Source organism: Peromyscus leucopus, chromosome 6, assembly GCF_004664715.2.
Source record: "Peromyscus leucopus breed LL Stock chromosome 6, UCI_PerLeu_2.1, whole genome shotgun sequence".
In the NCBI taxonomy this organism is placed as follows: domain Eukaryota; kingdom Metazoa; phylum Chordata; class Mammalia; order Rodentia; family Cricetidae; genus Peromyscus; species Peromyscus leucopus.
The window spans coordinates 62,886,423-62,910,567 of NC_051068.1; the positions used below are offsets into that span (position 1 = coordinate 62,886,423).

Here is a 24,145-nt window from a genome sequence, read left to right on the forward strand (position 1 = left end):
CTGCAGATCCATGAGAGACACGCTCGGTCCCTTCATGTATGCTGGCCCTGGTAACTTTCAGCAATAAATATAGATTCCATGCTTATGGTGTTTGAAAAGTCGCCCTGATTTGAAATATTTTTGCCCCCATCTTGCTGTAGTGGCACACACCTTTAATCCCAGCACTTGGGAGGCAGAGACAGGTGGATCTCTGCAAGTTCGAGGCCAGCCTGGTTGACAAAGTGAGTTCTAGGACAACCAGGGCTGTTACATAGAGAAACCCTGTCTTGAAAAACAAGCAAACAAATTTTGCCCCCATGTTAGATAGAATCCTGATTTATGGTTTTTTTAAATCATCTGCCGACTGAGCTTCCTGGCTCTGAACAAGGCTCATGATAGTTGTTCCCATTCAGATAGAACGGAGAAATCTGTGATTCAAGATAACCCAAAATAATTAATAATATAGCATTGAATTATTTATATTTGGAATATAGCTTTATTCTTACATAGAAATAAAGGGTAGATTTAGTGTAATAAGAATTGAGACTTTGTACACAGACATGAGGCTCCTTAGCCAGCCTGATGCAGGCCTTCCCCATTTCCTGAATACATCTGTCTGCTTATCTGCCCGCCCACCCACCCACGCATACTCCACCCAACTGCACATTGGCACATTACCAGTTACTTCTCAGGTTAAACACCACTATCCTCTCCACAGCAGGGGCTCTGTCTGTTGTGCTTTGGAAGTCATAGCTAAAGAACAAGAGCCTGTGTAAATGAGCAAAGATTATAACAGGAGGACTGTGAGGGAGCACAGGATGGAGAAGCACAGGAGGGCTGGGTGATTGCTCTCTGGAGAAAGCACTTGCCAGGCCAGCGTGAGGACCAGAGTTTGGATACCAAGTAAACATGACCGCCCACCTATAATTCCAGCCTAGCAAAGTAGACATAAAGGATGCCAAGAGTAGCCTGGCTAGCAAGACTATTTCACCAAGCTTTTGTTTGGTCAGGAGACCCTGCCTCAGTCAATAAAGTGGAAGAGGGATCACAGATGGTTTGCAAAATCAACCTTGGGCCTCCGTATGCCTGCACACATACAAACCCATACACAGGTATACACTGTATGTGCATACATACATATTAGTCAGTAGGGAGCTGTCTTCCTTGTCTGGACCTCCAATGAAGGCAGGAAGATGGGCAGGACCACAGGCTAAAAGAAACTGAGTAGGCCACATCTACCATAATGGTACTAAACATGTTTTGCTGGAAGTCAGTACAAGACACAAGTTTTATAGTCATTTAGGAGTTCAGGCAGAGATCTGAAGTGGCCCCATCAGCACATTGTGTTTTGTGGTATCCTTAGACTCAAGGTGAGAAGTGGTAAGTGTTGGATCCCCAGTTTTTGGGTATCCTCCACTGATGCAATAAGCCCATCAAGCCAAATTAATAAGTACGGGTTTAATAAACAGAGCAAAGCAACTCCCGGTGACTCTGAGGAAGGCAGGAGAGGAAGCACATGGCAGGTCTGACAGCCAGGTCTTAAGTACCCTGTAGGCGTGGCCTTGAGCAGCCCCGGGGGAGGAGCTGACCCTTGTGACCCTTGGCAGCTTTCTGAGGGTGGGGTCTGGAGAAGGGACAGCTCCAGGGGAGATCCCTAACAAGAAGCATATAGGTTTCTTGCGTCTCCGCTATGGGCATCTTGGGAAGCCTGATGCTCGGGACATTGTGTTCTCCTCCAGATTTTCCTGAGCTTTCATTCTTCCCACACATATTGATATAAACCAGACTAAGTCTTCCTCTCGGAGGATGATGGTCTTAAGGGTTGGTGGTGGGATGATACAAACGGGGAGGGAAGAGAGACAAGCAATGGATAAGTAAACAGTTGTGGTAGTTTGAATGTAACTGGCCTCCGTAAGCTCACAGGGAGTAGCACTATTAGGAGGTGTGGCTTTGTTGGAGTGGGTGTGGCCTTGTTGGAGGAAGTGTGTCTCTGTGGGGGTGGGCTGTGAGGTCTCATACATGCCCAGGACACACCCAGTGCCTCAGTCGGTTTCCTGTGGCCTGCAGCTACTTCACCAGCACCATGTCTGCCTGCATGCTGCCATGTCCCGTCGTGATGATAATGGACTGAATCTCTGAACTATAAGCAAGCCACCACATATTAAATGTTTTCTTTGTAAGAGGTTCCGTGATCATGGTGTCTCTTCACAGCAACAGAAACCCTAACTAAGACAGAAGTTGGTATCAGGGACTGGGGCGTTGTTATGATAGGCCTGACCATGTTTTTGTTTGTAGGAATTTAGATTTTTGGTACTTTGGGTTAGGAAAGCAGTGGAATGCTTTAAGCACTGCTTAATGGGCCATACTAGTAGGAGCATGGAAGACAATGGTGCTGATAATGATTTGAACTGTTGGGTGTTAGCTCAAGAGGTTTCAGAAGAGAAGAATTTCAGTATTTGACTAGAGATCATTCTTGTGAAATTTTGGTGAGGAATATAGCTGCTTTTTGCCCTTGTCTGAAGAGTTTGCCTGAGGCTAAAGTGAAGAGTTTGGGATTAATTCCTTTGGCAGAGGAGATCTCAAATCAGCCCAGTATAAACTGTCATGTGGTTATTAGTGGTAACTCTAATGAAGGTTTATAATAAAAAGGAACAAGCTGAGCAGGGCAAATTACAAAGTGTAAAATTCAAGGAGAGAAGAAGCACCAAAAAGTGGAATGGAACTAAGTCCTGAGTTCAAGGACATAAACAGATTAAGAAATGGAATAAAGGGAGTGGTGACCTCAGAGCAAGATCCCACCCAGCTAAATTCCCAACTTGTGAAAAGGAATTAAAGAAAAGCTTAGAACCAGGTGTCATCGGGGGCACACCTTAAATTCCAGCACTGGGAAGGCAGAGGCTGGCGGATCTCTGAGTTTGAGGTCAGCCTGGTCTAACTATAGAAAGCTAGTGAAGCTGAAATTGAACAAGGGGGCCATGTGCCAGCAGGCAGCAGAACCTGGCAGCTTCTGGAGTTAAGGACAGAAGAAAGGGGCTATGGAATTTGCCTCAGTGACTAAGGAAAGCTGCTGAGACCAGGCATGTGTCAGGGATGTCCCTGAATGGAGGCCTAGAGAGGCTGTTGCATGAAGCTGTGAAGTTGAAGCCCGGATTGCCTTGGAGACCCCAAAATGTTGGAGATATCAGAGCCATGGGATACTTGTCAAGGAAAGCTGCTAACAGGGAGTAGAACCAGCCCAGGAGAAAGAAATGTGTTTCAGTTAACAAAGCAGAAAGGAGTTGGAGATCTGAAGAGCACTTTGACATCAGACATGGAGATGCAGAGTTTGGAGTTTGCCCAGCTGGTTTTCAGTCTTGCCTTGGTCCAGGATTTTCTCGCTGTGCTCCCTTCCCTCCATTGGAATGGTAATGTTTATCTGTGGGTCTCCCTTTCCTCCGGGGTCATTGGCCACTGGCCCATGAGGGCAAAGGGGAACAGAAGCTGTGAGCAGGGTTCAGATAGTCATGAGCATGACCGAAAGAACTTTCAGGAGTCAGCTTCAGAGAGACAGCTCATTTTATTGTTCCAGGGGTAAGGTATATAAGGGTTCTTAGGGTTACAGGCGGAAAGGGCTGATTGGTCATAACACAACACCTAATTATCATATGGGCGGGAGGAAAAAAGTGTGACTTATGTGCTGAGTCATACAGCATTTACAGGGAGCTCTGTGCAGGGTCATCCTCCAAATAAGGTCAGGCATCTGAGCTCAGAGACACTCTCCACATAAGATTAGACAGAGAAGAGGAAGCCCCACTGAGAAAGGGAGTCCTCCATTTTGCACCAAGCTCAGGGAGCTATCCGGACATGGTAGACTGTAACCTTAAATGCAGGGTTCTCCAGCATCTATCCTGTGCCATTGTATGTTGGACATGTTTTTGATTATTTTGTTTTTACAGGTGACTATAGTTAAGAGCTTGCATGAATCTCAGAAAAGACTTTGAACTTTGGATTTTAAAAGATTGTTGAGACTGTGATAGACTATGGGAGACTTTTGAAGTTGTACTAAATGCATTTTGCATTATGATATTGTTACAAGTTTATGGGAGCCAAGGAGTGGAATGTGGTAGTTTGAATGAAATTGGCTCCCATAAGGGAGTGGCACTATTAGTATGTGGCTTTGTTGGAGTGGGTGTGGCCTTGTTGGAGGAAGTATGTGACTATGGGGGTGGGTTTTGAGGTCTCATATGTGTCCAAGCCACACCTAGTGCCTCAGTCTACTTCCTGTGGCCTGCAAGATATAGTACTCTCAGTTACTTCTCCAGCACCATGTCTGTCTGCATGCTGCCATGTCCAACCTAGATGATAATGGACTAAACCTCTGAACTGTAAGCAAGCCACCAAAAGTAAATGTTTTCTTTGTAAAAGTTTCTGTGGTCATGGTGTCTATTTATAGCAATAGAAACCCTAAGACAATAGTAGAGTTCAAAATTTAAAATTGTGATACGTGTTATAAAGAAAATAAATTTAAGCTAGAGAGTGAAGGGTGGGGGGAAAGGTCTTTGAACTAGATGACCAGAGAGAAACTCCTGAAGAGGTAACTTTTCAACTGAGTCTCCACATGAAGGAGGAGTCATCTAAGAGAAAAGCTTTGCCAGACAGTACACACAGACTAGGAGGGTGAGAGAGAGCTAGGCAGTTTCTAGGAACTGGAAGAAAATCTGGAGTAGAATAAGGTTGGAAAGGTGAGAGATAAATAGTGATTGGTGGCTTAGCCATCCATGGCCAGGACTCTGGGTTTTATCCTAGGTGTCTCAGTGGCCGCTGGAGGATGACAAGAGAGATGTGGTATGACTTCACCTCTGACTTTAGAAAAATCACTTCTTGGAGCATGGTGGTGCACACCTTTAATCCCAGAACCAGAGGGGCAGAGACAAGCTGATCTCTGAGTTTGAGGCTAGCCTGGTCTACGTAGTGATTTTCAGGATAGCCTTGAGACATTCAGATGGGGATAGACCAGGACTAGGGCTTTGGGCTAGAGACTTTTCCCCCAGCACATACATGACATTTAAACTATAACAAATAGATGAGGGAAGAGGCCTCCAAAGAGTGGTGTGGAATAGGGGCCTTCCCTGGGAAATGTCTCCAGGTAGAGGATTATATCTGCAGGAAGCTCCTTGCTAGTGAAATGATTGTCAACTGTGAAAGTGCTTGAAGTCAGAGAGTAGCTGCATTTAGCTGAGAGCTAGGGCAGGAACTCATGGATCCATGTATAAAGGATAAACCCCCAAACTCAGCCTAGGGATTTAGTCATTCACTTCCTTGATGGGTGCCCTAGCAGTGAGGTCACAACTCACCAGACACAGCTCTCACTGTCTCTGGGGTCTGCACTCACTTCTGTGACATGAGCAGACCTTAAACAAGCCACTGAAGATGCTAACTGCTAAGGCTACTGCCCTATGGTGGTCTTCCAACCTGAAGCAATGCCCAGTGAGATTGCAGGTTACCACAGACTTCCAATAAAAGGGAGGGAGAATATAAGACGAACTTTGGAGCTCTGCATCTCCCAACCTTCCCCTGCACCTTGCCCCCACACCCACAGGTGTTACTTTTCCTCTCGGGCGGGCACATAATCCCTTCCCATGGTCCCTGTGCATCTTACCCGTGCCCGGGATACCATACTTAACTCAAGGAGATCCTTCTGTTCTTCTTCTTCCGCCTACAAAAGAAAAGAGGAAACCTGGATGCAATCAGGATAGGCAGCTCCTACCACATGTTTCCTGGCCTGCAGCCTCTGTCCTTGCCTAGGGCTTACTCACCTCTGGGGTTCATCTGAGGTCCCCCAGAAGTATCAGCAGGTCCTCAGTGCCAACAGAGTCCACACCTCTGTCCTCAGGAGCATCAGAGGGAGCAGCCGGGAGGTAAATGGAGACTACACCCTCTCCGAGTGGAGCCCTTTGCTTCCTCCCCTCCCCTTTGTGGGCACCTCAGCTCAGCAGTGAAAAGATCAGACTGAAAGAGAAACTTTGGGACCCAGACAGGGGAGTGTAAGGTGCTGTTTGGAGAGTTTCTGCTTACTGTGGGGGATGGGGGAAGGGAGGGGCAGAGCAAGGTGGGCCATAGAAGGAGCGGGGCCTGTTTAGTGGGTAGTGACTGTAGTGTGGGACAAGTCTGGCCACGGACCTCCTTTGCCCTCTCCCTCCATGTCAGGAACATGCCTCCCATCGAATTCCTCCCCCAAGAGTGGGAGGCTTAGACCAAACCCTCAACTGGAATCACAAAAACCTATGGCGACTGACTGTACCAGGTCCCCAGCCTGGAAAATGGTTACCTGTCTAACATGAAAATATCAAGGACATGCACCCGACTGTTAGATAACCAGGGTTTTCCCGCTTTCTCTTTACATTTTTGCCCTTAAATTCTGTGCTTTACGGTCCTTGGTCACCAGCTGTTTATTGGGTATTTGTAATATACAAGCTGTGGGCTAAATGAAGACCAGAATCTTATAGCACCAATGCAGCTGCGGAGTGGACAATAGGAGAATCTAGTGGGAAAGGGAAAATAGCTCCGAGGCCTTTGTTCAGAACGTCTATCGTGTTTATTAAAAACAATAGTAGAGATGACTGTGGCGGCATTAGCATGCATGGTGTGGGCCGTCCAGCCTCGTTCCCAGCCTACCTGCAGGTTGCCTCTGAGAACTTTTGAACTTCCGAGGTGATTAACCTTCCTGCTGAGCAAGAGCTGGTTACGATTTCTAATAAAGTTGTGGTGTTGGCGTGGTTGAGAGTCCTTTCTGTTTCAGGCTCTGTGCTCGACACAGGAATACATCACGAGAATAATAAAAACGTCTAGGGATCGGAGGCCCATGGGAGTGGAAAGAGGGTTGGTTATGTTTTCCAAGAATCGAGGATAGGATTGTTCTAGTATAAGGGTTAACAGTTGAGAACTGGGGGTTTCGGGAGGTCAGGGCACTGAAAGGCACGTTTATGTCTGATCCGACCTGATGATGGCAAGTGTATGTTCCATCAGGAGAGAGTTTGTTCTCCTTGGCAATAAAATTCAGTGAATTTGTCACAATATTACAAAAATCGCATCAATTAACGTAATAGGCGGTTTGGCAGAGAATGTTATTAAGGTGGTCTCTCAATACATGCTGACACCGTCCTTTTGATTTGTGGTTTCTGTGAGGTGATTAACGTAGTTGTTCACATTCCTGGTTGAAGAGCCTGAAACAGTAGAACTCAGGGAAGATGCTTCTCCCCCCCTCGGGTGCCCCATGTCCAGCTGTACACTCTAGATCCCCTAGACCAGTGGTTCTCAGCCTTCCTGATGCTGCGGCGCTTTCATACAGTTCCTCATGCTGTGGTGAACCCCAACCATAAAATTATTTCATTGCTACTTCATAACTGTGATTTTGCTACTGTTATGAACTGTAATGTAAGTATCTTTGTTTGCTGATGGTCTTAGGCGACCCTTATGGAATGGGTCACAGCACGCAGGTTGAGGATCACTACCCTAGACTGTCTGGCATGTGTGCTCGCCCATCTTAGCTTTGCCTGACTGGGGACTGCAGGAAGGTCTGTGGAAAGGACAACAGTACCAAAGATCTCAAAATAACAAGTAACATTAACTTCAGAATACAAAGCAAAAATAATCTTGGCCTTAGCACCTAGAAGTTAGGATTTATAAGGCTTGAATATGTCCAATTTATGTGGAGACAATTATAAGCCCTGAAGAAAAGGAAGTGACAATCATTTGTTATTATCCAAGTTTTCCTTTTGGTTTATAAACACATGGCCCCTCTAACAATGAACCATTACCTAGAAATTTGAAAATGATTCTAAATAATCTAACGTGATCAATTACAGAAAATCAGCAGTGTTTAATATTTGCTCAGTGTTTGCGTCACACGGTGGCTCTTCTAGGTTTCATTCCTATTTTGTGGATAAGGAAAATATCCTTATCCTGAGGTCCTTGGAGGTTAAGTGACGACAGCTAATTATCTTAGAGCGTCAAGTAACAAAGGCTGGTAACATCCCGATTTCTTAATACTACAGATTCAAACCCAGACCTTCAGATTCACTGTCTAACAACATAACCTTTCTTACTACAGAAGGCTCCTGAGACCGGGACTTCACTCATTCACCTATCAGTCAGTTCTGCGGTTCCTGTGTCGGGTGCCAGGACCTGTTCTAGACTGGACATGTGATAACAGAAAAAGGTCCTGTCTGGATATTTTATTCCACCCCCTTTTAGAGAGTTTACTGTTTTTCGTGGCTTTCGTTTGCTCAGATAAGCCACAGAAAGAGAGAAAAGAGCACGGGCAGAAGATGCTATCCCAGTGGAGACTACATACCTTTAATACAGGGCTTATAGATAGGAGCCGCTAAAATAGAATGACCAACTGAGGCAGAAGGATCACTAGTTAAAAGGCCAGCCTTGGCCACAGACATTTAGTTTAAACTGAGATGGCCTTAACCAATGTCCTAATTAAGAAAACGACGAGCAGGACATAGTGGCTCATGCCTTTAATCTAGTACCTGGGAAGCTGAGGCAGGAGGATGGTCACAAGGTCAAAGCCAGCCTGTGCTGTATAGCTAAACTTTGTCTTAGACAAAGAGGAGGAGGAAAAGACGAAGAGTTGTGGAAGCCATCATTTTGTTCAGCAAGTTTTTAATGACTGGAGGTTCTGGAGTGATCTATAAAGTATTGATTCACACCACCAGCGTGTGTGAGTTTCTGATGACTACACTGGAAATTTTGTTTTCTTTAATCAGTAACCAGGTTTTCATATCTTTAAACTTTGACCTGTTTTAGAAGGAATATGCATGCATCTGATAAGCGGCAGTGTAGATTTAGACTTGGGAAGGTTTTTTTCTCCCCATTGATTATTTCATGGAAATCTTAAATGCATGCTCTCAATCCAGTGAAGTCATATTCTTCGTTGCAGCTTGGAAACTTTTAATTTTCCAGAAAAGAAAAACACTGAAAACAGTGTTCAATTTTAAACCAGAAGAGCCACGTGTCATCTTTTTATTCGGCTGGGAAAACACATTTTTAAATATTGTGACTTGTACGGACATAATGAACGTGTGCTTAGGATGAAGGTGTGAAGAGACCAAATCCATGTGTGACTGTGTCTTGGGCACCTTTGTTGTGACTTGACTTGTCGGCACAGTAATTACCCTGGCGTGCTTCAGAATGGAGAGTTCCTGTGAGTGCACATCTGTTGGAGACCGAAAACAATACTGCAGTACACACTTCAATTTTTTTTTTTGAGGTTCACTTTATGTGTTCGAGTGGAAGATGATAGAAAAGCTAACAGATGGCCACCAAGGATATCGAGTTGACAAGGGAAAAACTATAATTCGGTTGCTTTAGCTCCTGAGTAAAAACCAGTTGAGTCAGTGTAAACTCACTGAATAAAAATCTTGCAACTATTTTTCCACTGAAGTGTTTTATTTACATTTTTTGTGTGTGTGTGAGGTAAGGAACTGGCAGACAGGAGCGGGGGGGGCACAAACATGGTGGTCCGGAGATTTGAACTCTTATACCCTTATCTACAGTTTTTTAAAGTGTATGTTCTTTGCACTTTGCCAAGAGTTTCTTTCTTATTGACCTTTGTCACTGGAAGAATGTCTTAATGCTCAAAGCAGTTTCCCCTAGTAATCTTAGATCTAAAAATGGTACTGCCTTGATTCTGCATGTTTGAACATGTAAAAATATTTTCTCGTTAAATTAGGTTTAATCATCTTCTTGATGCTTCCTGCTGTGTGGGGAGAACTTGGTCGCGAGGACCAGGAATCAAATGACACAAATGCTCCCTAATTAGGAAAGTCTGTTCAGTGCCACCAAAAATACATTGGCCAGTCTGTTCGTCAGCTGTGCCTAGTTCCAAGCACTAAATCCCTGAGTATTGGGGGCGAAAACACTTTGTCCATTTCAGAAACAGACTCTCATTGGGCAAAATTATAAGAAGGTGAGCACTTTAAAATATTTTCCAATGAGAAATGGTTAACAGGAAGCAAAGTGGCTATTTTTTCTGAAATGCTTCTTGGACGGGGGAATTATGATGCCGTGTTAGCGTCAGCCTCTTTTACACGTTCCTGAGAGCACGGGCAGGAACACGTGTTTGTGGCAGTCACGGTGCTGAATATAGGGAAATGAGAGCAGTCAGCTTTATTTTGTTTTTGTTTTGTTTTTGTTTTTGTTTGTTTGTTTTTGTTTTTTTTTCTTAGTGAAGACTGAACCCTGGACCTCACACAGGCCGGGCAAGTATTCGGTGACCCAGCCATATATACCTTCTAAATTGTATTTTGAGACAGGAGCTCAGCACGTTGCCCCTGGTGGCCCCGAATGTGCAGCCCTTCTGCCTCAGCTGGCTTTGGAATGCCACCACTCCCGCTGCCAGAGAGCTTTAATGAGCTCTAAGAAAGTCACACCACTTGCTTATAGCACCACATTAATTAATGTCTTAAAAGCAGACATTTGTATAGCATATAACCCTGTTATGCGCCACAGGTCTAAGATTTAATCCTCTGCTATCCAATATAAAACAGGCATATCTGTTCGTATCCATTAAGATTATAGAGTCATCTTAAACTAGAAGGTTTGGGGAGGGCAGCAGGGTTTGGCTACAGATGGGCACAAGGAGATGGTTCACTGGTGGTGAAAACTGAGCAGATTTCAAAGATAAACAAACCACCAGATTGAGACTCCCCATTCTGTGTTCTCGGGTTCTTCTTGCCAGCAAAGAAAGAATTCAGAGATGAGACGAAGAAAATGACTGCGAAGAAGTTCACTAGGCCAAGGCACACTTAAGGGACGAGGTACATCGCTGGGCTTTCGGATAGCGTATTCCCGGGGCAAGCTTTAAGGAAGGGAGAATCATCTCGAGTTATCGAGGCAAGGTTGCAGAAATGGGTGGAGATTGTTCTAGACAGGGGTTTGCTCCCCCTTCCTGTCCTCATAGGGGAATTGCAGCGGTGACCAGATGGGAACAGGTAACTTCGCCAGGTCAGTGAGGCTCAGGTGTTATTTTAATGGAACTTGGAACTGTTGGTCAGCCATGTTGGTCAGCCATGTTGGTCGCGGCGAGTTTGTGGTAGGTAGTCTTGTGTCTTTACAGTGAGGACAATCACATGTGCCCTGCTGTAACACAGTCCCGTAGCTGCAGTCCTCTAGCCACTGCCTAGTTTGCCTCTTGATGGTCCTGCGGCTGTTTGACTGACGTCCACGGGAGAGTTCTATGATGGTCACGGTAATGATTGCACAGCTCTGTGAGTTTACTAACATCACTGACTGGTAGCCTTCAGATAATGTTATGGTCTATAAACTAGACATCATGAAGTTGTATGAAATGAAAAATGTGTGACTGTAGCTGACCACAGAATGCATAAGATCTAAAGCAGAGTTAATGTCAATGAGAAGTTCTTAAAGAGCTTCTCTTTCCTTTCCTCCTTCCTTCTCTTTCCTCCTTCGAGGGATAAAAATCTTACTGAGCCCTTGGTAGTTTATTAAAACTTGCTGTTCATCAAGATTACTAGAGTGTGAAGCTGGAGAGATGGCTCCACGATTAAGAGCACTGGCTGCTCTTGCAGAGAACTCAGCTTCAGCTCCTAGTACCCACATGGCAACTTGCAGCCATCTCTAATGCCAGTTCTTGGGATTCTGAAGTTTTCTTCTGACCTCTGCAGGCTCTAGAACATGGTACACATATATGCATGCAGGCAAAACACTCATACAGATAAAAAACAAATATATATATATGTAAATATATAAATAAAAATATAAATTTTTTTTTCAAAATAATGGTACAGTGAAAAATCTTAATGGAAGTCTCGATTGCCCTTTTATTTATTAGATAGATTTTTTTTTTTTTTTTTTTAGAAACTGAACTTTTGAGAGGAAAAAAAAAAAGCTGTAAACTTTTTAAAGTGCCACATTGCTCTGGTCTAGAAAGATCCATATCCATTTCTACCATGGGTAAGGGAGATTGCCCATGTCTGTACTATTTGTACCAGCATTGGACATATTACTGAAAATAGTGTCGTTTTATATGTCTTTAATTAAATACAGGATAAGATAGAGTAGGCAAGGAGTTAGGGAACTGGGAGAGGAGGCAGCTGTAGATTTTGAAACGCTAACATTTCAGCAAACACTTCTCACACTGCTTGTCTCTGTTTAGTTGAAAAGGAACCAAAGGAGCCGATTGGGGCCCTACAGTGACCACAGAGATAAAAAATGGGTCCCTACACTGACCACAGAGATCAGGGTAAACCATTACACAGGCACAATTAGCTGAGCCTTCCCGGCCCAAAGCTATTTGGTTAGCTGCCTGAGATCTCTATCCTGAAGTGTGCTCTATAAAGAATAGCCTTTAAGTGACTGCAGAGCTAAAAACCAACAGTAATGGAATTCAGCTAATTATTTCTTCCTCGGCCCAGACAAGTGAGGTCCAGTGCAGTTTTGACTCTTCAGACAGAACACAGCTCTTCTGGCCATTGCAGAAGTCACAAAGACTGGAGGCCCCCAGTTCTTTGCTTTCTCTGTGTGCCCGCTTTGACCTTCCAAGGTGTTCTTCCCTTTCTGCCTTATTTAAAGGTCCCTTGTCCTCTCTTCTGGTCTCCACTTCATTCTTCAGTACGGTGCTCCTGGGCCCCCTTTCTTAAATCATGAGTCATAAGGGATCGAGTAACTGAATGCATGTAGGAGTCTTGAAGAATCTGAAATTTCTAAAGTGCAGTGGCCAAAATTAGTTCAAAATCAAATGTGTAATGAATCTAAGTTCTTTCTGGTGGTGCTTGCCTGTGTTGAATCACATGACGTCACTGCAGCCTTGGTTCTGAATGCCCATGGGTACCGGGCCATGCCATCATGCCATATGTCATCAATGAATGCTGCCTGAAATACCTCAGCTAAGATTCAAGGCTGTTGTATGTTATGAATTGCAGTGTTTTGCTGTATATACAGAGTGTTCTGCTCTTTAGAAACATAATTATGGGAAGCAAAGACAATATTTTCTTGGCCAGAATTCTTCAGCATGTGAGTATCAAATTAGTGTGTCTATGGATTGTGTGGGATACAAAGTTATTTTATTTAAGATTTTTATTTATAGCCAGGTGTGGTGGCACACGCCTTTAATCCCAGCACTCAGGAGGCAGAGGCAAAAGGATCTCTGAGTTCGAGGCCAGCCTGGTCTACAAAGTGAATTCTAGAACAGCCAGGGCTGCACAGAGAAAACCTATCTCAAAAAAATCCACCACCACCACCACCCACAAAATATTTATTTTATTTTATTTTGTGTGTATGGGTGTTTTGCCAGCATGCATGTCTGTGTACCAGTTGTGTGTTTAGTGTCTGCAGAGTCCAGAAGAGGGCTTCAGATCCCCTGGAACTGGAATTATGGTGCCAGCTGCCATGTGGGTTCTGGGAATCCAACCTGGGTCCTCTGGAAGTGCTCTTAACGGCTGAGCCATCTCTCCAGCCCCACAAACTTTGATTTAAAAAACTGGTGTTTGTGTTGCATTTAAAATTTTTATTTTAGTTTAAAATATGTTTTAAAAAGTTCATTGTTAAATGAACTTTGTTTTGGGATTAGGACAGAATCTCCAGTAATTTCAGAAATGGCCCTCAGCATACTTCTGCCACTTTTGTAGCACATTTTTATTTGAAGGAGCATTGGCAGCATTGGTGATTATGAATCCAAATAGTAATCAACCCTGAAAACTGTTGAAGATGTTCTACCCTTCAGCATCTCACTTAGCCAGGATTTAATTATTTTTATAAAATTAAGCAAGCACACCCATCTCATAAATAATTAAATTTGCCTTTGTCTTTAGTAAATGATAAATCTACATATATACAAAGAATTGTTCTAGAATAAATTATTTTTTGATTTATTGTCAGTAAATCTTTGATTTGTATACTTATTTTATATACCTGTGTATAGAGAGTTGCATAAAAATTTCTCAGGTGAAAAGGATTATAAGTAGAAAGAATTTGGGGTTTTTTTGTTTTTGTTTTGTTTTGTTTTGTTTTGTTTGGTTTGGTTTGGTTTTTTGAGACAGGGTTTTTCTGTGTAGTCCTGGCTGTCCTGGAACTTGCTCTTTAGACCAGGCTGGTCTTGAATTCACAGAGATCCGCCTGCCTTTGCCTTCCAAGTGCTGGGATTAAAGGCCTGTGCCATCACAGCCTGGTAGAGTGGGAATAATTTAATAAGCCTTTGTCTGAAAGACATTGCTAACCCCAGGCTGAGGTGACTTTCCAGTTCTCTGGTGACAGATGCACACTGTAACTCAAACTTATCCCAAGATACGTGAAACTCAGAGAAATACAGTTGGCAGTACTCCTTTAGGTAGGTATCTGGAGTTGGACTTTCCTTTGTACATTTATGTTTTATATGATAGCTTAAAATAAAATTTATAATATAAAATTAATATGTAATATAATAACTATAATAATATAAATATACTAATAAATAATATATATTGTAATATAAAAGTTAACCTTTGCAGCAAAAGGCTCTAATTATTTTAATCTTGTAGAGAATTTATTTTTCCTAAAAATATAAATTAAATGCTACCAGAAAAACTTCTATTTTAATTTTTTGTGAGGGTGAGGATCCGGTCTTTTCAAGTCACGTGTCTTATCAATCCTTCCCTTTATTGTGCTTCCCCAGTTAAATTTATCTTAGTCTTTAAATTCTTTGGGAAGTGAGAATGGCCAGTTCTCAGTGAAAGGCTCAGAAGGCTGTACTGGATCAGTGTAAATCCATCCAATTATATTTGAATTTGACAGTTTTACCGCTAAACCAAACCCAGAACATTATGAGTTTTTACAGAAAACAGGTGTGAATGTTCCAGGACTATTCCGAAGGCCTGGGCACACCTGCTACTGAGCACGTGTCTGTGATGGGATCCTCCCCTCATACTGCCGAGGGAGGGTCCCTTTCTCCGTGGGATCGTGTTGATGTGTAAATCTTGCCAAACATCAATATTTCCTCACTCCTCTCCCCTCTCCCTGAAACAAATGAAATGGAAAGCTGTCTTGTTGCAATATTTAATCGATATATGAACAAATGAATATTAATATGCTTCAGAAAGGCCAGCAGTAGTCAGTCCTCGTGGTTTAGTCATGGTGCAGTGTTTAGAGATCGCTCCTGGGTGCCTGTCAGTTTCCCTGTGGTCATGTGTCGGGGAGAGCGGTGAAACATGGCTAGCAGCTGGATTTAATATTGGAAGCATGTTGACTGTGCGGGATATTTTAGTCACTCAAGTGAAAGACCACCACAGTTCTGATGTCCATTGTCACCTTAGGCTCGTTCAGAATCTACATTTTGTTTGACATATGTACTGTATGGTCTTCGATGATAGCACAATAAAAATAAATAAAATAAATAAATAAAAATAAAAATTCATCCCCAGTCTCAGATTCAGATAGAAACAATTTAAGATCAAGTATTCTCGTGGTCCTGCCACGGCTTTGCTGCACAGTGTGTTTTCCCTGTCTAGTTTTCTTCCTGTATCCTGTCAAGATTTGGACCAATTTTAAAAGCTTGCGTTATAGTTCTCCCAACTGATATACTACTAGGGTATCTTGGAACAAAACAGAAACAACATCAAAACCCTGGAGTGCTGTGCCTTTGTTTGTGGAGATGTGAAAATTCTGCAGTGTCGTGCAATCCACACCTTGTTTACTGCAGACTCTTAAAGGTCAGACCAGCTGTTGCTCCCTGGTGATTAACTTCAGGAGTTAATAGCCATTTTACTAAACCACAAAGATCATCAGCCTCTGGTTAGTACCTGCTGGTGCCTTGAACAATTGTACATTAAGCTGGGAAACTGAACTCCACAGTAAGTTCAAAATCCACCAAGTTGTTCACTCTTTGGAGAGTCTGATGAGAAGGTCTTCCCTTTGAGTTCCTTTCCTAGTAAGGGGTGGCATCCTCATGTGATGAGAAATTCCCCATAAATCTCGAGTGTTTGACTACTTGGTCCCCAGTTAGTAACCCTCTTTGGGGAGGTGTGGCTTTGCCGAAAGAGGTACATCACTAGGGGCATGCTTTGAGGGTTCCAAAGCTGTGTGTCTCCAGTGAGCTCCCTCTGCCTCCTGTCTGCAATGGAGACATGAGCTCTGAGCTGTGCTCCGGCTACCCACCGCATGTCTGTGCTCTGCCATCAGGGACTCTGACACTCGGGAACTAGGCCGGATTAAACGCTTTCTTTTGTAAGTTGCCTTGGTCGTGGTATTCAGTCACAGCAACAGAAAAAGTAACTATGACAATCATTTACGGTTCGTCTGCTTTTCAGGAGCAGTTCGCAAACCATGCTGGGCTTTGAGCTTGTATCAAAGTATGAGTTTTCCTTGATACTCGGGAAAAATGGAGTTGAGTGTCCAGCTTTCCCCAGCAGTTAAATGCTTTGCCCTGGGAAATTGCTTTGCACACTTAAAATACAGACCCAGTGTCTCCTACTTTGTGTGTGTTTTCAAACCAGTATTATTAATATATAATATAATAAAACCATCTGTGTTTTAGCCAGCTTAGTATTGTCCAGTTATGACTTAATTTTTGCCATTGGGCAAGAGCATAACATCAACTTTCCGTTGGTGGATGGAAGGTCGGTAGCTCAGTGGTAGAGTATCTGCTTCTCATCAGTGAGACCCTGCATGGAATGTAGGCCATAAAAAGGGAATAAGGAGAAGGGAAGAGGAGAGGGGAGGGGTTGTGTTGAGGGGAAGGGAGAGGAGAAAAGGTGAGGGGAGGTGTAGGTCAAGGAGAACGGGGAGGGGGTGATGACGTTGAGGGGAAGGGAGGCAAGTGATGGGTTGAGGGGAATGGGAAGGGAGGGAAGGGAAGGACTTCGCCATCAGTGACATCCTTTAATTGTCCTATGCAGGAAACACTTATATTTACCCCTCTGTTTGACGATTCACGATATGACTATATTGAGTTTGTCTCTCCCATCTTAGTGATATTCACAGAAGGAAATAGCAAAGAGACAATTCTTTTTCCGTTTTATAACATAAAAGCTTAAAGTTTCATTTGTCATTTATTGTACTTTTTATTTGATAATAACAGAGTGCTCTCACCTTAGATATTAAATAATCATTCTTATAACCAATGGGCCCTGATTACTCAGGAAGTACAGAGGCTCTTTGTTGAAATTTATCTGCTCTAAACCGATTAGTATTGTAAGAACTGATAACTATGAAGATGCTTCCTTTTTGCTTGTGCTGTTCCTGGGAAAATGCAAGAGAGATTAGGAGAAACTTCATGGAGACCCAGTGTGCCTGTCCCCTGGAGTTGTCTCTCCTGATTCGTACAACTTAGTTACCCTAAGGGCAAATCCATGCTCACTTTTTTACCTATATTCTTATGTGGCTTTCTGTTGAGAGGTCCTTTCTATATCTTTGTATCATAGTTAGATAATTAGACAGGTATAGCCTTAGTTTAATATAAAAGACTATAGCTGAGGCTATATATTATTTCTATTGAAGTTTTTATACTGGAGGCTACGTATCCTCAAGGATTACTATTGATTTTATTTTAAAATTTCAATTTAGTGTTAAAATTGTTAATTGACTGTCATCCAGGGGTAAAAAGAATCGGGTGAAGCTGTTTGGGTTTGATTGAAAAATGTTCTCCGTAGGCTCGGGTACTTGAAACCAGGGTCTTCAGCTGGTAGCATTGCTTGGGGAGGTTTAAGAGGTGTGGCCTTGCCAAAGGAAGTGTGTCACTGGGGGGTGGGCTTCCAGGGTCCTGTAGCCTTGCCTACCTCCAGTTGACTCTCTCTGCTTTGAACTTGTGGTGGAGGATGGGAGCGCTCAGCTTCCTGTTCCTGCCACCATGCCTGTGACCAGTTTCTTTTGTCCAGTAATGTTTTCAGGGGTCGCCCAGGTGTGGCATGTTTCGGTGCTTCCTTCCTCTTTATTGCCGACTGATCAAATGATGCTCTAGTATATGCAATACTGTTTTAAAATTCTAAAGCACACATGTGCGCGCGTGCGTGCATGCGTGCGTGCGTGCGTGCGTGCGTGTGTGTGTGTGTGTGTGTGGTGGGTGTGGGTGTGCGCGCGTGCACATGCATGTGTGCCATGACGCATGTATGGAGACCAGAAAACACCTTGCAGGAGGGGGTTCTCGCCTCCTATCATGTGGTTGCAAGGATGGAACTCAGGTCGTCAGGCTTAGCAGCAACCACCTTTACCTGCTGAGCCAGCTCACTGGTCTGCTACCCAATATGTTATCCACGACTAGTTCCTTAATTTAAAATTTATTTCCAAGGTTTGACTGCTGTTAGTTATGCAGCTGAGCATTTTTTATACAGGAGTCTGTGTGGACGTGATTTCGTTTGTCTTGGGTATTGTGAACAAGAATTCCTGGAAATAAGCTGTGTCTGCAAGGGCCGATTGGCTGATTCGAACATGAATGATGTGGAGAGGGTGGAATGTTGCAGGCCCAGAGCCTAATTAAATTTATCTTGGATTATCTCTAAAGTACTTAATAGATATTCCTTGCATCCGCCCCCCAGCCCCCAAAGTGCTGGACCTAACATCCTGTCACTAACAGAGAAAGCCAGACTTAAGAACTTTTTGGAATGTATTGGCTTAACAAAACCCTAGTTCTATCAATGGAGAGGCTCCAAGTGCTCTCAGATAGCATCTCAGGGCAAGGCTGGGGTTTCTCTGCTGTACCATAACTGCCTACTTAATGTTCCCACCAGTGGATTTGCAAAGTGCCTTGATTTATGACTTTCTTTGTTCTCTTACTATAAAAACTTCATGAAACTGCTTCGTGTTGGAACATGGAATGTTAGATAACCTGAATCAGCGTTCCCAGGCCATGGTCACTCATATTTGGCTCCAGAATAAGCTATCTCTTACTGCCTTGGAGGAATGAGCTGTGTGTTTTATATTGACTGCATGTACCGGGAGGTGGCATCTTAGGTTCCTATGGTGACTCTGTATTTGACTTTTTGAAAACTGCTGACTTCTTTACAGAGCAGATGTGCCATTTTATGTTCCCACCAGGAGCATGTAAGGGTTACATTTTCTCCACATCTTTGCCAATACTTTTATTGTCCATCTGTTGGATTGTAGCTCTTCTACTGGGTGTGGAGAAGTAGTATCTCCGCCCTCTCCACATCATTCATGTTCAAATCAGCCAATCGGCCCTTGCAGACACAGCTTATTTCCAGGAATTCTTGTTCACAATACCCAAGCAACTTCTTGGAGCTGAACATGTAAAAATCCTGTCAGTGTAGTGCTATCTGGTCAGTGACAGGGCTGATGGAAAACTCAGCCCTCTCGTGTAGAATCTTACATTAACTACCTTGTGAATAGTATTTAGCTAGAAATTTTATCTTATTTACGTAATCTCTGTTTCTTCTTCTCCCAAAGTGTGGTTCTCAATTTCCAGAGCTTTTCTTGGGTTTGCCAGCTCCACCCCAGACATTTGCCCCATATAAAATACTGTAACAGAATCACCAGCTCCAACCGCCAGCTGTGATGCTTCACATCTGTAATTCCAGCACTCATGGACCTGAGGAAGAAGCTTTCCATGGGTTCAAGGCTAGCCTGTACTACATAGTAAGTTCCAGGCTAGCCTGGCATATAGTTTGAGACAGACACCCCAAAGCAGATCTATAACATCTTCTGTCTTTCCTTTGTCCATCCTTTTCCTTGGAGGATATTTTCTCAACAGAATGTTGGAACGTGGGAGATAATTCTTCTTTTGTATAGTTACCTAGTAACATCTTGGAAATATTTCCTGTTCATAGCTTTTAACCAACTATTTCTTTGAGATTCTTAACTCACTCTATTATCTATTCTATTGCTGTATGTTGAGTTAACATCTCAGAGATAAATACATAAATGAGCAAATGTTGTGGACCTCCTAAGTCTATTTTTTAATGGATCTTAATTTTTATATCTTTGTGTTACTTAAAATCCTGTCACCTTATTTTTTCAGATTAATATTCAGTTCTGTTTATTCTCGTATTTAGCCTGTCTGCTTAATCTTTTATGTTGACAAGCAGTCATGTATTTCCTTCCAAGAACTATTTCTTTTAAGAGATTTATTAATTTTTGTTTTATGTATATATGTTTTACCTGAGTGCATGTATGTGTATCATGTGCATGCAGTGTCCACAGAGAGCAGAAAAGGGCATTGGATCCTCTGGAACTGCAGTTACAGACAGTGGTGAGCCACTATGTGGGTGTTGGGAACTGAACCCAGGTCCTCTGAAAGAGCAGCAAGTGCTCCTAACTGCTGAGCCATCTCTCCAGTCTCTCAAAAGACCTACATCTTGTTCTCTGCCTACTCTTTCTTCATGGTAGAACCTTTTCCTGTTTTATGTATAAATAGAAAGAGATAGATAAAATAAGCTTCGTTAAATCTGAGAATGCAATTAAAAATTTTTTTTCCCAAACAGGGTTTCTCTGTGTAGCTCTAGCTGTCCTGGAACTCTGTAGACTAGGCTGGCCTTGAACTCAGAGAGATCCACCTGTCTGTGCCTCTTGAGTGCCGGGATTAAAAGCATGCGCTACCACCACCTGGCGTCATTAGACTATCTTACATGTCTTATTCCTAAATTCCTCTTCTCTTTCATCCAGAATCGATTGTACATCTGGCCATCCTATTTTATGTATTGATTTCCTCAGCTGCTTGTTTAACGTTGGTTGAGGGAGCATGTTTATGAGCGAAGGAACGAGTTGACCGATACAGGATGAAGGTTTGTTTTCTGTAACGCTTTCCTCTGATTGCAGAGCAGACTGCACCGAGCTGTGTATTAATACAGCATGCCTGTTTCCTGTAGGAGAGTAGAGAAGGGTGCAGGAATTGACAGCAAACAGTATCTCAGCAGAATTCAGGCCTGTTAATGTTCTGATGCACTACATCCCTATCCGTGTGTACACATTTGCTCATAAATTCAATGTTAGTAACAAAAAAAATGATAACAATAGACAGTAAATTGGAGCTCTTCTCCCAGCTCAGACACCTCTGTCATAAGGTTCTCAACTCAACAGCTTCTGGATAGTTAGGAGTTTTTGAGCTTAAGAAAACTCGGAGTCAGTGGGAAGGAATTCAGGACTCTGGATTCAGTCTTCGAACAACATACAATCTAATATAAGATGAGTGTGGCTTGTGGTGAGCATCAGCTTTGTATGTGAACCATGGGTTCATCGGGTGAGGGCGCCTCCAGCCTTCTGATGTAAATGGAGGAGTGGAGATTTTGGGGATCTTGAGATCCAGCTTTAAAAATCTCCCCCTTTAGTTCTCTAAGTTCTCATCCGTAAAATGTCAAGGACATTCGTTGTGGGGCTTTGGTAAAGATGAAGAGGCCGTACTTTAGGAATGCCTCCCGCAGAGGAGACACACAGCTTCCAGTGCCTTTGTTCTGATGATCAGTTTTTGCATTGGTTCCTCTGGGTGCCTGTGACCTGGGAGCCTCAGAAGGGACTCAGGGAGTACTGCATTCTCTGTGCCAGACGCACTGCCCCTCAACACTGCATTTCTTCACCGACGTTGAGCATTTCTTCGTTTTGCACTTCTGAAGGAGCATTTCACGATGCTTCCTCTTCTAATCAGAATTATTAGAAGCTTGTGTGTGATGATGCATGTCCCTGTGAATCAGTCAGAGCCACCCGCTCCCACAAAAGAGGAGACAAGAACAGGCAGCACAGGTAGTTCAATTCAGCTTGTTTCTAGTTGACAGAGATATGGAGGACTCCAGCCAGTGTAGTCCTCTATTTATGTTGCACTGAGGCTGTGCGAGGTACAGGGCTTTACAGGCTTTGCCATCTTTAAGCCGTTTACACCGGAGGAAGCGATGAGCTGTCAAAGTGTGTTAGTGCTGAGAAGTGCTCAGCCCTGGATGGATGAGAGAGAGGACAGGTGTGATTTCTGCTCCCGGGAGAAGATCAAACAAGGATTCACAGCGAAAGTGATAGATGTCTCTTAGGCATTTCTTCACACTCAGCAGCTCTGAGCGCTTAGGTGTCTACACGGGGAAGAATAGCATGAGCCGGATGAGCCAGTGGGGATTCTGCTTCTGTTTCTGTGTTCTTTTGAAGGAAGCTGTTTGGATGGGAAACAGAGAGGAAGGAGAAGAGTGGGCTTGAGTTTGTAGGAGGCTGTGTGTGCACAGAAAATACATTCCCTATCCAGAGCTAAGATACGTTAGCAAGGCTCATACATGGCTTTACCTTTTCTTGATTAAAAGGTTTTTTTTCAACAGTCACTCTAGATTAGAGATCAAGACTGCCCCACTGTGGATAAACACCTCAACTTGAAAATGCAGGTCACAAGAATTCTCATCCCAGTGAGAAAGGTTTGTGAGCCAGTTATTTAACAGGGCCTGGCCTGGTGTTTGGAATAGCGTGGTCCTGGTGCCCTCAGCTTCTCCACAAGGTCCTGGTGCCCTCAGCTTCTCCACAAGGTCCTGGTGCCCTCAGCTTCTCCACAAGGTCTGGGTTCTCTCAGCTTCTCCTAGCTTCTCCACAGTGAAGGCGTCTCTCAACTGCACTGGTCCCTAATGTTTACTCACTTTTTAGAGTCAGCTGTACAAGAGGAAAGCTCTGGTGTTTCAAGGTCTTTTAATGCTCAGCACTAGGACTAGGAGATGGGGAAATGGGGGGTTTTGTCTTTAAAGGAATTTAAAGACTTCATCCTTGTTTTTTTTTTAAAACCCTAACAGCTGAAAAGACAACATGTGGCTAGTGATGTTATCTATCCTTTTTGCACCTGAAATAACAATCTTAATTTGTGTGTCCTGAGTTCTCATGAACAAACTCTGTATTGTTCTGAAATATAATGGAGGGTCTAGTAATTTCACAAAGAGATCAAATTCTTATATTTCATCTATTTAGTTCTTTTCTCTGTACCACTCAGTCAGCCTACTCAGGAAAGTGATTTGGAACTCTTGAGGATTAAAAAAATATAATTTTGATCTGGGTTTGGTGGCTCATGCCTTTAATCCCAGCACCTCGGAGGTAGAGGCAGGCAACTCTCTCTGAGTTTGAGGCTAACCTGGTTTACATGGTTCTAGGGCAGCCAGGGCTACATAGTGAGACCTTGTCTCAAAATAGCAAATTAACAATAATAATAGCATTCTTTTGAGACCAAAATACGTTATGTCACAGTGAAATACATGTGGGGAGCACAGTTAACATATGCTAATAAGGGCCAGGCAAGATGCTGCATCTCTCTAATCCTAGCACTTGAGAGCTGAGACAGGGGGATTGTAAATTCCAGACCAGCCTGTGCTACATAACAAAACTTGTCTCAAAACAACAGTAAAAAATCTTACACTTACACTTACACACACACACACACACACACACACACAGAGAGAGAGAGAGAGGGAGAGAGAGAGAGAGAGCATACAACAAATAAATACATGCAACAAAGAGATGTTGTAAGAAGTTTGAAAGAAAGTGGTCGATAATGTGAGGGCGTCATTGGAAAGCGTGAGTGGGAGCAGCAAGAATTGATGACGCCTGTCACCAAGCCAGCTTCCACTCTGCCCCCTCCCTGCCAGTAGCCCTGATGAAATGTCCATCTTCCTAAAGTCCCTGCCTGACTCACCGTGGGTGAAGAGGGAAAGTTCAAGGGGACTCGGATTCCCGGAAAGGACCAACATAAAAAAGTTCAGATCATACATTAGCCTGATGTAATGAATGTCAGGTGAATTCAGCAATCAAAGTGAGCCCGTTGAGACGCTTTAAAGAATGACTTAAAAAAGAGGCAGCCTGCCATGAAATTGCCATTTCCTCTTCCGGTTCATATGCACTGCCACTGTGTTTCCGACATTCAGTTTGTTTCTCCGAGCGCTGCTCTGAGGCAGGAGGATAAACTAAAAGCGGACTGCTTTAGAACAGAGGTGATTTTTCAAAACCATCAGGTTCGTGAAAAGCAAAAGGTGCATGGGCATTCTCAGATGTATTTTCCAGCAGTATCAGATTTATCTGTGGGGTAATAAATGTGTGTACAGCCTAAAGGATGCAGGGCAAAAGCGGAAAGGGAGGGCACTGGGTAGGTCCATTATTGCAGACATTTGCAGTGGCTGCCTGTGTGAGGACCTAAGACTGTCCTTGCTTTCATCCAACACAATACTCGGGGATAAATGGGAAAGACCTGTGCCGAAAGCCATACAAACAATACATTACATACTGTTGTGAGCTAAGC

At 43.4% G+C, this 24,145-nt stretch overlaps 1 protein-coding gene across 1 annotated transcript in view; it reads left to right on the forward strand.

The window, feature by feature from the left end:
• Sh3d19 (SH3 domain containing 19) overlaps nucleotides 1-24,145 on the forward strand; it is a 169,375-nt gene that overhangs the window by 43,974 nt on the left and 101,256 nt on the right. The gene's annotated exons all lie outside the window — the stretch shown is intronic.